At 40.8% G+C, this 17126-nt stretch overlaps 1 protein-coding gene and 1 long non-coding RNA gene across 49 annotated transcripts in view; one reads left to right on the top strand and one right to left on the bottom strand.

Moving 5' to 3' along the window:
• ZBTB20 (zinc finger and BTB domain containing 20) overlaps positions 1 to 17126 on the top strand; it is a 513065-nt gene that overhangs the window by 410791 nt on the left and 85148 nt on the right. The gene's annotated exons all lie outside the window — the stretch shown is intronic.
• LOC310760645 overlaps positions 1 to 17126 on the bottom strand; it is a 48209-nt gene that overhangs the window by 1683 nt on the left and 29400 nt on the right. The window contains exon 2 of the long non-coding RNA XR_014547096.1: positions 5906 to 6039. This is a non-coding gene — a long non-coding RNA (uncharacterized lncRNA). The remainder of the gene's footprint in view (positions 1 to 5905; positions 6040 to 17126) is intronic.

The raw sequence follows: 17126 nt of genomic DNA, 5'->3' as shown, positions 1-17126 counted from the left end.
TTCACATAGGTGGCCAGCATTCATTAGACCATGCAGCCAAAACTAGCTGCTTTGTAGGCACATCCAAAGACTATTTTCTGTTAACTCTTCGCTCTTGCTGAATATCTGATAGATTTCTGTAAACTATATGACTAGACTACCAGATCAAGCAGCCTTTTGTTCAGTGTAGTTATCCTCTCTATTTGGGTGAATTCTCTTGATTAGTGTATTGCAAAAAAAAAATTGTGTAGTGGTGGTTCCATATCCAGATCAAAAAGCCTTTCTTGTTTCTTGGTGTTTGTTTTAGTAGTGCTGGGGAACTCCTCCCCCCCTTTTCTTTTTTTACTGTGGCTGGCCTTGTGGGGTGAGGAAGGGTGCTTGAAACGGAACTACTGTTCAAAGGGAGCCATGCAATAATGAACACGCAATATCAGCATACATGTACCAACATTATAAACTGGAAGAAAGCTGTTGGAAAACAGATTGGTTTTTCTTTCCAAGAAAGCTCATAATTGCCAGTCCAATTCTAAATCTGTGTTGTGCTTCTCCTGCATTGATGGAGAAGACCACAGAGCAAGGCAGGTCAGTTGCTACTGCACAGGATAGCTCATAATTAGTAACAAGGGTTGGAAATGAACTGAAGCTTTTAGAGCCTCTGGCTCCAGTTTACTCTTCTCATGCTCTGCCCCCCTGGAGAAGTAGAACTTCTTAAAGGGCCATCCCTCTGCCCTAGGCACTTCTCCTGTGCACCGTAGCCTTCTGGCGTGTGCATACTCTATATTGTTGGACTGCTGAGGTAGTGTGGGAAACACTGCATTTCTCAGCAATTGATGAGGTCCTGACTTGGGTTTCTGACCTCTTTCAGTATGTTCATTCCCTGCAAAAACGTGACATAAACCTTTAGCATAGAGCTTTCAAAACTTCTCATGTTGGTGACACACTTTTTAGCCATCCATCATTTCGCGGCACAGTAATTCAGTTTTACTAGCAAACCAGATGTTAAACTGACCCCTTGCAAGAGATATGGACACATACCGTGTGACACACTGCAGCCGACACACTAATGTTTGGAAAGTTTGGAAAACTCTGCTTTAGCATGTTCTAGCCTTTCTCCTCCTCCTCCTCCTCCTCCTCCTCCTTCTTCTTCCTCTTTGAATTTATAGCCCACCTTTTTATCCAAGGAGGTGAATGTGATGTACATGGTTCTTTCTCCGCCTCCTCATTTAATCCCCACAACAACCATATGTCCACTAACAACCCAAATCCAGATCATGGGAAAGATTCTCATGAAACAGAAGGAAACATGTAAACCCACACATGCAAATACAGTGGTACCTCGGGTTAAGTACTTAATTCGTTCTGGAGGTCCGTACTTAACTGTTCTTAACCTGAAGCACCACTTTAGCTAATGGGGCCTCCCGCTGCTGCTGTGCCGCCGGAGCACAATTTCTGTTCTCATCCTGAAGCAAAGTTCTTAACCCGAGGTATTATTTCTGGGTTAGCGGAGTCTGTAGCCTGAAGCATATGTAACCCAAGGTACCACTGTAATGTGTGGGTGCCCCTCTGTTAGTCTGGAGAGTCAGCAAATTAGTACCCAGGATGTTCCAATGAGGTACCTGACTTCCCCCGTATTCCCTCTAATTTTGGGCTGGAGGGTGATGGTTGCTTGCTTTCTTTGCTGTGTCAGATGGAAATATTTAGAGTGTTCACTTGTAATATTTAAACTGCTAGTCTAGAGGAACAGTAACAAATATTTAAAAAGTGATTCTCCAGACTTCTTCCATATTCTGTTATTCTGTCAATATAAATCTTCAGTATCCAGAGATACACGTTCAGATCTCCCGCCTCGCTCACACACACAAATACCCACACCAGCCAGCAAAGAGAAATGCGGGTGCAGTTGCAACAAGCGTTATGAATGAAGTCATAGCTCAGGGCTACGATAATAGATTCCATCCTGGAGAAGGAAAGAGGAAGCTGCCAGAGCATCAAGTGAGTGGAAAATAAATGAAGCAGTAGCAGTTTGGTCACAGGATATTTTACACCTTTATATTCTTGGAGTGCTGTTTTCATATGGGGAAGACAGGGAACCTAACCTGAAATTATGTTGCATATATCATTTCATTTGACAGCATTATATCTTTTTGGTTTTTGGTTTATAAATAAGCAGGAGTTTGCAACACTGGTGCAATATTGTAGGCATGCATATAGGGATTGTTTGTTACATTTGCATCCCACTCTTCTTCCAGCTCAGAGGGGTGCTTTAGCCTCACAACAACTTTTTCAGTCTCCCTTTTTGTGTCCTTTCCAAGATCTCCTATTTCCTAAAATTTCACAAATCAGATATAAACAGGTCCCTTTGTAAATCAATAAAATATGTTTCACAAAGAAACATCCCTCATTTATTTTCCTTTTGTTGGGTCTATTCGCTTACTAATTTGCAAAAATTTAGTGAATTGTTACAAATCAGACTCTCAGTCAGTAGTGCGAATTAGTAAGATTGTGTTGTCCATCCAGATTTTGTGAAGAATATTATACTAATGGGAATAACATGATCTGAAGCACATTTATGATTTGTGCCAGAAGCAAGGGTCACAACAGATAATCCAAAGGATTATTCTGTGATATGATGTTATTATTCTCATCACTGTTTTCTCAAATTGTGTACTCACATAATAGGTCATGACCCTTTTTATAGATCCTCCACCGAGCCATATTCTATTGCCAATATATGAATAAGTTCCCAAATAAAGTAAATGGGGTAACAGAATTGAGTGGCATGTGGTAGGCATGTTAGTAAAGTAAACTGCATGCCACACACCTGCTTTTTTGGCTGTGCCATGCCACAAGTTAGCATTTTGGATGAGCAATTTCCGTTCTGTTGTTTTCTTTCAACACATGGTGTTCAAAACAGTTAATAGAAAACTGTGTCCATTTGCTTATCCCAGAAGTGTGTAGTTTCTGCTGATTCTGCCAGATTAACACACACACATACATGCAGGGGGCATTTTAGTTGAAACTTAGAGCTATAACTTCTCATTTAAAATCAAAATGTAATGTCTGAAAGAAAATAACTATGATTCCATTTAACTTATAATCACATGGCACAAGTTCCCATCTTTTGGAAACACTAGGGTGTTTTTTTTTTTAAAGAAATGCAATTAGCTTATATAGAGATGTCTCTAATAAAAAAATAGCATAATATTCACCTTTTTAAAATAGACCCTTACAATTGCTAAACACTTGGACAAACATGTATTTCAATTTTTCACCAGGCTGCACTTTTTCATTATTGTATTTCAATCAGGGTTTATTTATATTCTTGACCAGTGGTATGTTTTGCTGTCACTGTCTTTGGCAATCCACAAACAGCTCATTGGCAGACCAGCTCTGCATTACAAAGATATCTGCAAATGTGACATGAAGGCTGGTAACATTAACCCCACCATATGGGAATGCCTTGCAGTTTCTGTAGACAGTATACACAGGAGTGAGCAGAGGCAAATGGAGCACAGAGGGAAGAAATAACCATGGTGCACCTTTAGCAGCAATACCAGACTCCTTCATCAGGTTTCAGGACTGAACCACTGACCATGGCATCCTTCTAGATGCCTGTGTGGGGTGGATATAGGAGGGATTGTATTGCAGTGGTTCTGCTCCTCCCAGCATAGCTGAGTACCGAGAGTAGCACTGGGGAATTGTTCTTTGACTCCATGGGACCTGCGTTATGGTGTTCCACAGGGCACTTTTCTCTCTCTAATGCTATTAAAGATCTATATGAAGCCACTGGGAGCAGTCGTTAGTGTCTGGGATACCTTAAGGACTGCCTGAGTTCTTTTACCCAAGCCTGATAATTCAGATGATCTAGAGGAGCACTATTAGTCGTCCCCCATGTTACAGGGGACAAAACTGCATATGTACCAAGTCTGTAATTGTGTGCACAATTATGAAGGAGTAAGCTTCACTAAATAACATGGGAGTTACTTCTGAGTAAACAAGTGCTTCCACTGCATTAAATAGATTTTCCCTGCCATAAGTGTTGTAGAAACCTTGTGCCTAAATTATTGTACAGCACTTATTCTTGTAGGTGTGTGTGTGTGTGTGTGTGTGTGTGTGTATTTATCTGCTGCTTTTCTACTAAAAATGCTCGAAGCAGCATATACAATCACATCAGTATATTTTAATCTTACTTTTGAGGTAGAGTAATTAATTAAATGGAAAAAACAGTCTTGTTTGTTTAGGTATATTTAGTTATTAATATTTAATGCTGTATTGCTTTTAACACTCGATTGGGAGCCACCCAGAGTGGCTGGGGAAACTCAGCCAAATGGGCAGGGTATAAATAAATAATTAATTATTATTATTATTATTATTATTAATAATAATAATATTTGTATCAGCCAGCCAAACATTACTGCTTTTTATACCAGTATTAAAAGTGTTCTGCAACATTGCTCTCTATCACATTGGTCCAGCGTGACCAGAAAGATCAAGCATCAGGTCAATGGTACACTGAATTCTAATTATACAGTGGTACCTCGGGTTAAGAGTTTAATTCATTCTGGAGGTCCCTTCTTAACCTGAAATTGTTCTTAACCTGAGGTACCACTTTAGCTAATGGGGCCTCCCACTGCTGCTGCCCCGCCACCACACAATTTCTGTTCTCATCCTGAAGCAAAGTTCTTAACCCGAGGTACTATTTCTGGGTTAGCAGAGTCTGTAACCTGAAGCATCTGTAACCTGAGGTACCACTGTATTGTGAAAATTGCATCATCCATTGGATTGGACTCACTGACTAGTATTGACAGACCTGTGAGGTCTCCCCATGGATCCAAGGATGTTCTCAGATGCTTTGATTCCAACCAATAAATCCCCTATCATTCTATGCCATATACTTTAAGATTGCATGAGTTGCTTTGTTTTCTAGGTAAGAAAACACAATAGCATTTAAAGCAGGTTCCAGGTGCAGTTATACTTTGATAGCATAGCATGCATTTGTGACCATTAAAGCAAATGATATTTGTGTCTTCAGTATGTTGCTAGTACAATTATTTATCCAGATGAAATTAAAGACCCATACTGCTTCAAATCTAATCATACAGCTAGAAGTATACTGACTGAATGGGTCAGTTTTCGTTTAATTGTGCCCTTATTGAATGTATTGTTGATTTACTGCGTAGGTTTTGCGCTGGATACTTAGTCGTGCTTAGAGCTGAGTTAGGCATGATTAACAAGTCACATTGATTTCAGTAGGTCGAGTCTAGGCATAACGAAGTCTGGATGTAGACCTTTGTTTTTATGTACAAGGCTATTTTTGTCATGTCATCACTATGGTGAGATTTTTCCTGCTACTATTTTTTTAGTATGTTAGAACCAAACATTTGAACAACCTATTTCATACATAGGCAACCCCCGATTTGTGCAGGGGTTGCACCCAGGTCATCTCACACAACAGCGGAGCTTGCATAAGCCTGCCTTCCAGGGAGCCATGATGTTCGCATGCATGGTCATGGATCAATTGAACGCGTGTAAATCAGTCGTTGTCTGTATTTCTGTGATTTCCCAGATGAAAAGCCTGTCTAAACAAAATTGCAGAAGACCTGTAGAGAGGGAAGTAATGGCACCTCCTATTAGAAGAGAATTCCACAATTTAGGGCCATAGAGAAGGCTCTATAATGTGTCTCTAATAGTCTTGCTTCATCCATAGCTGGCAGGGAAAGAAGAACCTCTCCACCAGATTTAAGAGGGTGGCACAATGGTATGGAAAGAAATGGCCCTAAAGGCAGACAGGTCCCAGGCCAGGTTTCGCCTCTCTGTTTGCAAGATGTTGCCAAATACATCACTGGTGTAATTGTATTAACAATGAATTATTTTGGTCATTTGTTTTTGAATATGCAACACCCCACCCCCTTCTGTGAGTACTTACATTACAATTTCAAGCCCCCACTGTAATTTCTCTCTGAGATGAGCTGTGGTGTGAAGTGTTCAGCTGAAGGACTGTTTTGCTTTGTTGCAGCACCTGCTTTTCTTCATGAATATCCACTCCCCTTTTCAGATTGCCTATTGAAAGATACCGAATTAAGTATTGTTTTAAAGAATGCCTTTCATATATATATATATATGGGGGGGGGGGGAGAGAACGATAGTGTCCAACAGTCAAAATTGGTAATGACAAACCATGCAAAATAAATAATTTACTCCATTCTTCCTTCTGTTTTTAAGACTGTGTTCTCGATACTGTGCTATAGCATACAGTAGTAAAGTTTAATCAGTAGGAGGTGACAAAAGCTAACACATCTACTAACTGAACAAGGAAAAGAAAAACAAGAAAAACAGTCCCAGTTTTGTTGCATGGGAAATTTATGTACCTAGAAAATCAAAAATCAACATACAACTACATGTTAATCTGCAGTTAGGATACTTAGTCCAAGTTTTGGCAAACAAGGACAGGAAGTATAGCTGGTTTTGACCTTTTCTACATTTATATCCCATGTTTCCTCCAACATCCTCACAGCAGTGTAGATGGGTTTTTCAAGACACCTTCCCATCCATGTACCGGCTAAGCACAAATCTGCTGTTTCAGAGATGGAATTACTTTAGGTACCTTTGGACTATTTCCTGAGGCTTGTGAGCTAGAAACTATTCATTTAATTTATTATAATTATATAAGGTATATGTGTGGCATCGTTCATACAAATATAACTCAGGTAGATTCACAATAAGATATTACAATAACACAGAATTGTTTAAGGCGATCTCATAGGTAAACTGATCCCAAGTCATTAAGGGCTTTATATACTAATAGTAACTTGAACCTTAAACCTGGCCCAGTAGCACATTAGCAGCCAGTGCAGATCTCTGAGCACAGGTTTTATATGCTGACAAGTTCTCATACCTGTCAGCAATTGTGCTGCAGCATTTTGCACCATCTGCAGCTTCTGGATCAAATATGAGGTAAGCACATTGGTTAGTAAACCAGTCTTGAAGTAACCAAAACATGAACTAGTGCAGCAAGGTTTTCCCGGTGTGGCAAGGTTTTTGTAGCCACTTAGGCAACCTGAGCCTCCAATGAGAGAGCTGAATCCAGAAGCCCCTCGAAATTGTGAAGCTGTTTCTTCAGGGCGAGTGCAACCCCATTGAGGGTAGGCAGCTGACTAATTTCCCAGCCACAGGAACTACTCACCCACAGTGCCTTCATCTTGTCAAGATACTAGCTCAGCTTGTCCCCCCGCCCCCATCCATTTCACTAAATGTATGTTGAAGATGTACAATATAAATTATGTAAATAAATAAACCAATTGTGAAGTGTAGCATGCTTCAAAGGCATCACCCAGATGCACTGTACTTTTAGTTTTAACGTATGTGCTGCAGCAACCATACTCAAAATCCTCAGAAGCTGTATGATAATGCATATGTGGCAGACACTGTTGGCACAAACACACACTCCAAGGCTATGAACTATGAGAAGACGCCAATAAAGAAATCAGGGTTTTTGCAGTCACCTGGGGAATGAGCTCATTAAACACTGATGACAAATGAGTCAGACTGGGGTTGGGGGGAGATAAGATCCACACATCACTACTGCTATTGTGGCAGGCATATTGATTTTTCTGGACTCAATGATGCTACATACTTGTGGGTGTGAATGTGCGGGGGAGCTTGTTTTCATTCAGGATCCACTATAAAGTTTCTGCACAGCTATTGGTCACGACACCTTCAGCATCATTTTCCATTTCTTCACATTCTAGCTGAGACACCAATTAGCACCATTTTTGATCTAACACAATTTAATGGGGCTTTTGTGTGCATCCGTGCTGGTCCGTCCAGGGATTGTTCGTGAGAATGAACATTGATGAGGCCGAAACCATTTATTAAGATATTACTGAATTTATATCCCACTCTTGGTGACAATCTAAGGCGATATAGTGCTGGATCTATGTTAGCAGTGCTTTATAATGATGGCTGGTAGTAGTGGAACACAAATAGTGTAAGTAAAGCAGACAGTTTTCGAGAAGATATCAGCCGAGCTCTCATGAGTTCATAGTTACAAGCAATAAGAGAGAACCACTATACATCCCTATCCTACAAAAGGATGATTGGTCTACATTGGGTTAGGACAGGGGTCAGCAAATATTTTCAGAAGGGGGCCAGTCCACTTTCCCTCAGACCTTGTGGGGGGCTGGACTATATTTTGGGAGAAGAAAAGAACGAATTCCTACGCCCCACAAATAACCCAGAGATGCATTTTAAATAAAGGACACATTCTACTCATGTAAAAACACCAGGCAGGCCCCACAAATAACCCAGAGATGCATTTTAAATAAAAGGACACATTCTGCTCATGTAAAAACATGCTGATTCCCGGACCGTCCGCAGGCTGGATTTAGAAGGCGATTGGGCCGGATCTGGGCCCCGGGCCTTAGTTTGCCTACCCATGTGTTAGGACAAAGAAGGCAAACAGTAAAGTATGGCGACATAAATCCTAATTCTTGCAGTATGCCACAGAAGTGCTTGCTTTAGCACTTGTCTAATACTTAAGAGGATGATGTGGGTCACACCTAACTCAGAATCATAGAACTGTAGAGTTGGAAGGGACCCTGAGGATCATCTAGTCCAACCCCCTGCAATGCAGGAACATGCAGCTGGTCCATACAGGGATCGAACCTGCAACCTTGGTGTTATCAGCACCATGGTCTTACCAACTGTGCTATCCAGGGGTACAATCCATAGCTGCTTCTGTCATTCATGCAAGCACATTGACACAGTGGACCTCAACAGTGCTGAAATATGTGGTTCACAATCCTCTACACTTGCGGTAGTCATCATATAACATAAGTTCACTATATGTTAAGTTTATAAAAACGAAGGCCACTTCATGACACGGGGGACATGTTTCTCAGATGTCTTTCAAATTTACAAATGACTGGTTTGCTGCTGCAGCCTGGATTGAAGTTGTTTACAGCTTCGTGCTAAGTAGAAAGTTCAAATCAATTATTGTCCATTAGAGTTAGGTATAACTGATGGAATATTCCCAGAGGAGCACTGTAAATGTATCAAGACGTCTTCCCCCATTAAAGAAATGGGAAGGTATGGTGAATTACTTACCTTCTCTTTTACACTTAATGTCTCTGAAGTGCTGCTGGGCAGAAAAAGCTTATGTCGTCTCACTGGGATTTACGAGAGGTCAGTATGGTAGTGTGGGCTGTGGAAATCCAGAAAAGCTCCAAGTCTACATCTATTTCAGCCTTGTTCAGAGTTAGGGCAAAGTGCAGAAGATGGAAAATCACTGCTTAACAACTGGCAGTGGATTCAAAATTCAAATAAAATATAACCAGCCCTAACCCAAGCACTCTATTTAAAGAGGTTCTTATAACAATAACTTGTCTCAGAAATCCGAACATTGAAAAATGTATATACACAGTGATATTCTAATTTGAATACAAAAGTATAGCCACTCATAGTAAACATGCTAGCACATCAGATACACTTAGACTAACATTCTTTCATCAAATCCTATTTTTATTTGACTTGTACAAACATGCAGAGTAATAATTTCTTCCCCAAGTGGCCGTTGTTTTCATCACAGCATTTCTATGCATTTTTTTTAACAAATAATGTATTTTACTTCATAATTTTTGGTTGGATTCATTATTATAAACATTATTATGTACATTTTTTCCCTTGGTGACTTTGCAATCTACTAGGGAAAGACTGTAAAATGGGCAAAAAACAGAGAGCTGTGGTTTCCTTTATGTAGAGCTTTCTTTCTCTTCATCCTTGATTTATATCCAGCACGGCCAACCCTTAAAATATTGTTAAACTACAGCTGCTATCACTTCTGACCATTGCTCATGCCAGCTGGGGCACAAGCAAATAAACATTCATAGATTTTTGCAAACAAAAGAGAAGCTCCTTATAACAGGAGAAAGAATGGTGGGCAGAGTTAAAGTGAGTGATGTGTAGGGAAGTTCACTGAGAATTAAAAAGGCTGGTGATCAGGACAGCTGGTGAAACCTCCCGGGGACTGCTTGTTGGCTTCACATTGGCATCTGGTTGAACACTGTGAGAACAGGATGATGAACTAGATGTGCCTTTGGTCTGATCCTGCAAGACTCCTCTTTTGTTCTTAAAGGGGGAGTCAGGTATGTTGGGTCAATTTATGAAACAGAGACATTTTTCCTCTTCACTGAATGACTGCATGTTCTTAGTTGTTCTGCTCCACGGTTGTAGGTTCAAATACTTGATGAGTTCTGCTATGGGTAGATGCCAGGGAAATATATGCCTCAACCCATGTTTTACGATCTCTTACAGCACAATCCTAACCATGTCTACTCAAAAGTAAGTTCTGTTGAATTCAGTGGTGCTTATTTCCAGAAGAGTGGTGTTAGGATCGCAGCCTTACTCTTTTTATTGAAAATCTAGGCTACCTTATACAGCTTCCCACCTTTGGGCCTAGCTGTAAGGCTTCTAATACATAGCTTTTTATCACATGAAGAGGGGATCAATCCCCACTCTGAACAGTTATAGTTAACTCAGCATATCAGAAGATTTCTGAGGTAAAATGGAAGGAGGAAACGTGGAAGATTAATGTCATCCATCTTTGTGGAGCAAAATTAATGTGGTCCCTGCAGGCGAAAAATGATACTTCCTCTATCAAATCGTGACATTTTAGTTGGATGTACAGATCACCCATCTCCATCAGAAAACAGAAGACAATATATAATATGCAGAGAATTACAGACAGTCTGGACTACTAGGCTATCAAAATTAGTATTACCCCTTAGGTGGAGATGCCAAAATAACCAAACTAGTTTGGAAATACTGTGGTTAGATTTCCTCAAGATTCACTATGGTCAAAAACCCTATCTTCAGAAGCATGGCTATGGACTGAGCTCCAGGTGCTGAAGTAGAGAAGGTGTAACAATAAGGCAGGTATCTTATTCAGTGGGGTGACTTTCCTTACTATGTAATATTGGATAATACCATATGTATGTTTAGAAACTTGACAAAATGTCAAAAAATGGAAATAGTTATTAAATTGCACATTGGAAAACAATGAACCTAGAATTGTGGGGGGTTTTTTAATTACAACAAGAAAATTTGGGATGGGATACAAATCTTAATTGCTTATCAATTTAATAAACTGTGATTATGGCACAGGTCAGATGTTATTTGGCAGAATTTTAATAAAATTTTATGGATACCCCAATTAAAGTCTCTGCCATGTAGAGAGAAAAGCTATCTTAAAAAACATCCTAGACATGCAGCCAGATTTTTTGCAGATTCGTTCAGAAGTAAATGCCACTGAGTTCAGTGGACTTTAGGCCTCAATCCTATACCTTCTTCCACCAAACGCAATGCATTTTTCTTAGGATTGTGCAGTTAATGTGTTAATTAGATTTCATGACACATTCAAAGCCAACTTGAGTTCAGAATGTTCTCCCTCAGTGTTGATATTTGATAACAGACTTACAGGTTTTTTTGGTAGCTTTGTTAAATGGAAAGTTGCAGATATGACAGGATGTTAACATTTATCCTATGTTTACATCTTTTACCATTTACAAACATGATAGGACTAAAAAGGAAAAGGTTTATATTCTATGTACAGAACATACAGATTTACTCACTAGTATGTGTATGTAAGGGACATACCACAGAGCCTAGGACTTGCCGATCAGAGGGTCACCGGTTCGAATCCCTGCAATGGGGTGAGCTCCTGTTGCTCAGTCCCTGCTCCTGCCAACTTAGCAGTCCGAAAGCACGTCAAAGTGCAAGTAGTTAAATAGGTACCGCTCCGGCAGGAAGGTAAACGGCGTTTCCGTGCGTTGCTCTGGTTCACCAGAAGCGGCTTAGTCATGCTGGCCACATGACCCGGAAGCTGTATGCCAGCTCCCTCGGCCAATAAAGCGAGATAAGCGCCGCAACCCAGAGTCGGTCACGACTGGACCTAATGGTCAGGGGTCCCTTTACCTTTATGCGTATGTAAACATTATATGCATGCTAGATAAAGTCATGTTCCTTCAAATATAATAATATGCTCTATCAAAGTATATGCATTCCATTCTAGCAAGATGTAAATAGGAATAAGTATCTGGTATGTTTGTTTCATGTGTATGCTGCCGCATAACACAGAGTTCAGTTGAAATGCAAGTAAAACATCAAGACATTAAAAGAGAACGGAAGTACTACGGTATGTAAATAGAACAAAGCACAATTCATCACATGCTCCAAATTAAGAACAGACCACAAATGTCTTCACAAAGATGACACAAGAAAGTCCCTAGGAAGACTATTCCACAACCAGGGTGCGACTTTTGAAAGGGGCCTTTTGCGGGTGGCTGCCTACCTCAGTTTATTCAGTGGAGGAACCTTGAGCAGGGTCTCCAAAGAGGATATTGGGAATAGGTGCTTTTGGGTGCTTATGTATACTTGAATAGACACATGCCATACACATGCCATACACTGAACATAAATTTTCATCTAGCTGTATCAACATTACAGAAATGTAGATGAGTGTGATCTTTATGGTTATCTGTCCAGTTATGCCAATAAAGCACAGACATATTTCCGAAAGAGAAGAAAGGCTTAGAAACCAACTGGTGTATTGTGGCATCAGCTCCTCTGGGTTAAACAGCCAATAAAAGTTTTGGGAAATTACAGCTGACTTTTTGAGAGCTATGAGTGAGTGTGACTGCAGAGAAATGCCCAAGAGATTGTTGTTGAAGAGTTCCCATGTGTGTGCCTAAACATATTGTCTTCATACTAGAGTTTGTCAATTTCCTCCTCTCAGTAGTGCAGCCATGAATATACCCTGAACACTGTAAATGGTAGAGCTTCTGCAATACCAAACTTTTCTATCTGGATTCACATTCACTGTTCAAAATATGGCAACCCTATGTCAGCACTAGGGGACACGGGTGGCGCTGTGGGTTAAACCACAGAGCCTAGGACTTGCCAATCAGAAGGTCGGCGGTTCGAATTCCTGCGACGGGGTGAGCTCCCGTTGCTCGGTCCCTGCTCCTGCCAACCTAGCAGTTCGAAAGCATGTCAAAGTGCAAGTAGATAGATAGGTACCGCTCCAGCGGGAAGGTAAACGGCGTTTCCGTGCACTGCTCTGGTTCTCCAGAAGCAGCTTAGTCATGCTGGCCACATGACCCGGAAGCTGTACCCCGGCTCCCTCGGCCAATAAAGCGAGATGAGCGCCGCAACCGCAGAGTCGGCCACGACTGGACCTAATGGTCGGGGGTCCCTTTACCTTTTTTATGTCAGCACTGGCAGCTGATAGCTACTAGTAGTGGGATGTGCATGTAAGACCTCTGAATTTTGGAGGTGGTGGTGTTTCTGTGTTTTTGTTTCTGATTAGCTCAGCCCTCTGTGTGTTTTCCTTTGGATTTTGGCCTTTATTTCTGTCGGAAGTAGATAAAAGAGAAGAATGTACTTTGACTGAACATTATATGTACTAGGTAGTCATTCACTTTGTTGGAAGATGGGAATAGACCAGTCTAGTACTACTATCTGCTTAAACAAGTGTTATTGCTGAGGGGAGGAAATAAAAGTGCATGCCTTTACCTACCAGAGCGGACTTGGAGAAGGGCTTTATTCTCCAAGTGAAATTTCTCGGTGAAAATTTTTCAGTTGGAAGGGACCTTGAGGATCATCTAGTCCAGCCTTTCTCAACCTTGGGTCCCCAGATGTTGTTGAACTACAACTGCCATCATCCCTAGCTAGCAAGGCCAGAGCTCAGGGATGATGGGAGTTGTAGTCCAACAACATCTGGGGACCCAAGGTTGAGAAACACTGATCTAGTCTAACCCCCTGCAATGCAGGAATATATAGCTGTCCCATACAGGGATCGAACCTGCAACCTTGGCATTATCAGTGCCATGCTCTAAGCGACTGAGCTATCTCCCACCCTTCATCCAAAGATCTCAGGGTGGCTCACAAGAATCAGGGATGAACAGAGTTGTAGCCCTGGAGGGCATCTTGTTAGCTTCTCCTGCCTTTGGAATTGAATGTATACGTCATTCAGGCCTTTAGAGGTTAAAAACAGCACTTGGTATTATGTTACTGTTGGTTTTGGATTACTTCAAAAATCCTATTTTCATTTTCAATATATCTTTAACTCAAAATCAACTTACCATCCAATTGAGTTCACGCAGATGATGCTCTTACCCCAGAGTACTCTGCTGGGTGATAAAGTCAGTTTGATGCATTGCTGGAATACAACTGTGAAATAGCTCTATCAGCATGTTTCAAGCAGCTGTGGTCCCTCCAACTGCAAGCAGCAAGTCTCATTGAAAACATGAGATAAGAAGGACAGTTTCACTGTCTTATGGAAGGTAGAAAAGCCCTGTTGCTCTGTCAGAGGGAGGGAAAGCCTGTGTGGTTATGGGCCAAGACTGAAGCATTGCTATAAATGAACTATTGTGAGCATCAGGACAAATTGCTCTGGTTTGCCTCGGATAGATATACTGTACGTGCAGTTTATCAGGCAACACTGTCTCTGTATGCAAAATATCTTTCCCATGAGACCTTGCAAAAAGAAAAGAAAAAATCAAGTCTTTCTAAGTGCAGTAATTGTGAGCTACTGAGCTATGTAAACTAAAACTTCCCATAAATTCACCAATAAACTAAAGACTGTGCCTCTATTGTCTGCCTTTTAGCAGATTGTTATACACCACAATTCCCTAAGAGGTCTATGCAGTATAGGCCCTGCTTTATAGCTTCCCAGAGATAGATAGTAGTGTTCACAATTAGCACTTCATGTATGCTAATCAGCCTGCTTAACACTGTCCAGTTCTAGAACAATGAATCAATGTTCACAAACAGAATGGTACGGAACAAGTGATGAGAGTGCCTTTAAGGATCAGAGCAGATAGCAGCCAGGAAGCATCAGGTCTGCTGAAGTGATAGTCTCCTAACATCTAACAATAATATATTGATAGTGCCCTGCACCCCACCCCAGTCCTATCTGTTATTTGACAGTCTGAATCTGGATCCCTCTATAAGATTTAGTCCATAAAATGCATAACACATTGCAGGTGTAATGTTATTAAGAAAAAAATCTTTGGATTATTGCACTTATGTCTTTCCTTTCCAGCAAGTGGCTCATGGCAACCTACTGGTTCTTTCCTTCCTGATTTTATCATCGCAGTAATCCTGTAAGGTAGGGTAGGCATAGATAGGTGGGAATTTGAACCTGTCTACCTAGTCCTAGTCAAACACTCCAGTCACTATACCAAACAAGTGCTTGAGAAATAGCAGGAAGGCTAATCAGGTGGAAAGAAGTCTAGTTGTAAATCCCAGTAAGGAGTAGATAACACACTTCCCATACTCATTTTAGAAGAGATGTGCTTTTTGTGTTTTCAGATTTTTTTGGGCACCAGTTTTGTCTTGCTGGTCTGGCAGCTGAAAAGAGGAAATGAAGTGGATGGGGGGAGTCTCTGGGCTAACCATGATCAGCAGTCACACTGTAAATGTCTATCCAATCAAGGAGGGCACAACAACTGCAGAGGTCTCACTTTGCTCTGCAAATTGTGGCGTCTCGGTGCTTACAGGCAGCGTGCTTTCTGTCAATCAGTCTGTGACAGATAACACTTGGCTCCACGAGTACTTAATTCCCTCCATGCTCAGTGTGAACTGAACAGAGTAGAAAATCAGTGTCAAGTAAAGGTGAGAAAGCGGGACGGAGAATTTATCCTAATAAATGAAAAGCTAGATGTAAACATAAACACTCTGGCCAAATGCTTAGAAGTTGCAGTGATGTGGTGTGACATGGAAGAGCCTGTGATTGACTTAAAGACTGACATAAATAAAATGACATGATAAAAAAATTACAGGGAGAGGATATTCTTGTAAGGAAAACAAATCTGACCCTGGAAAACCAGAATGGAATTAAGTTTTGAAACAATATAAGAATGAACAGGAGAAATAATATGCCTATGAGACTACTGATAAAGCATCCTGGTGGAGTAGAATTGGAGAAAGGAAAAAGACTTGACTTGGTGCAGTTTTGCAAGCAAAGGAAAGACAAGCTTGGTGCCATGATGTGTTCCCTGTCCATAAACACATCCCGAAGGGTGTATGATCTACCGCTGATGTAGATCCAGCCATGTGTGCAACTGCAAAGATGTGACAGGAGGTGGGGTTAGTACAGAGGCGGACTTAGGACAGTGCGACTGGTTCACTTGTACTGGGCGCCAAGCCGAGAGGGTGCTGCAGGGGGCACTGCAATAATGATAATCAACGGAAGGCGAGAGGTGGGGTGTGTGTGTCTGAATTTGGCATCCCACAGGGTGCTGCTGAAATTCTAAAGCCAAAAGTCTGCCTCTGGTTTGTAGGTAAACTTTAGAAGACGAACAGCAACAGTGGGGAATCTGTTGAAGGTTCTTGTTGCTTCTACGAAACCTTTACACCAGAAGAAAATTACTTAGCCTTTGTTAATCAAGTAAAGAGCTCAGACAATGGTCTAGCTGCGCATTTTTCAGGGGGAAGAACAATTTATTTAACAACCTAGAATTGTATTGGCATAAATTGGCACTACTACATGTGCCACATAATGCCTGTTCCGCTTACGTTTTAACGTATGGTTTTGAATTTTTCTTGGTTTTATTATTTTATCTTTTTGTAAACCACTTTGAGGAGGTTGGTTTTTGTTTTTTTTTGTACAATCAAGTGGTGTATATGTTTTATTAAATAAATAAATGAGGTTTTTAATGAGAAACTGGCAAGGGCAGGAGATAAGTAAGCATGGTGGTTTGCATCTGTCTAGAAATAATCCGCAGAAGGTCCTTGGAAAGAAATCACTATATGCATGTACATCTGCATAAGAAAGTGGAAGCTGTGAACGTGGTTGCATATGTCACTTCCTACGGATTTATGTGCAAAAATAAATAAAATCTAAGCTTGAGCAGTTTTGGTTGGAGCCTATAATATGTAGACATGCTTCTATATTTACCTATACCTTCTTACCTACTCTTAAGAGCCTGATCCTATGAGCTGCTGCAGTAACAATAATTCATAGAATCAGGTAGTAGTTCCTCATAGAGACATATTCTTTCCTAGTAGGATTATTTATTAGATTTCTTACCCACCCTTCACCATAAGGTGCCAGAATGGCTTATAACCTTGCCAATATGCAATATTAT

The sequence above is a fragment of the Podarcis filfolensis genome, assembly GCF_964270895.1.
Source record: "Podarcis filfolensis genome assembly, chromosome: 4".
Lineage (NCBI taxonomy): Eukaryota > Metazoa > Chordata > Lepidosauria > Squamata > Lacertidae > Podarcis > Podarcis filfolensis.
Note: the sequence above shows the minus strand (reverse complement) of the source record. Positions and strands in the feature narration are given on the sequence as shown.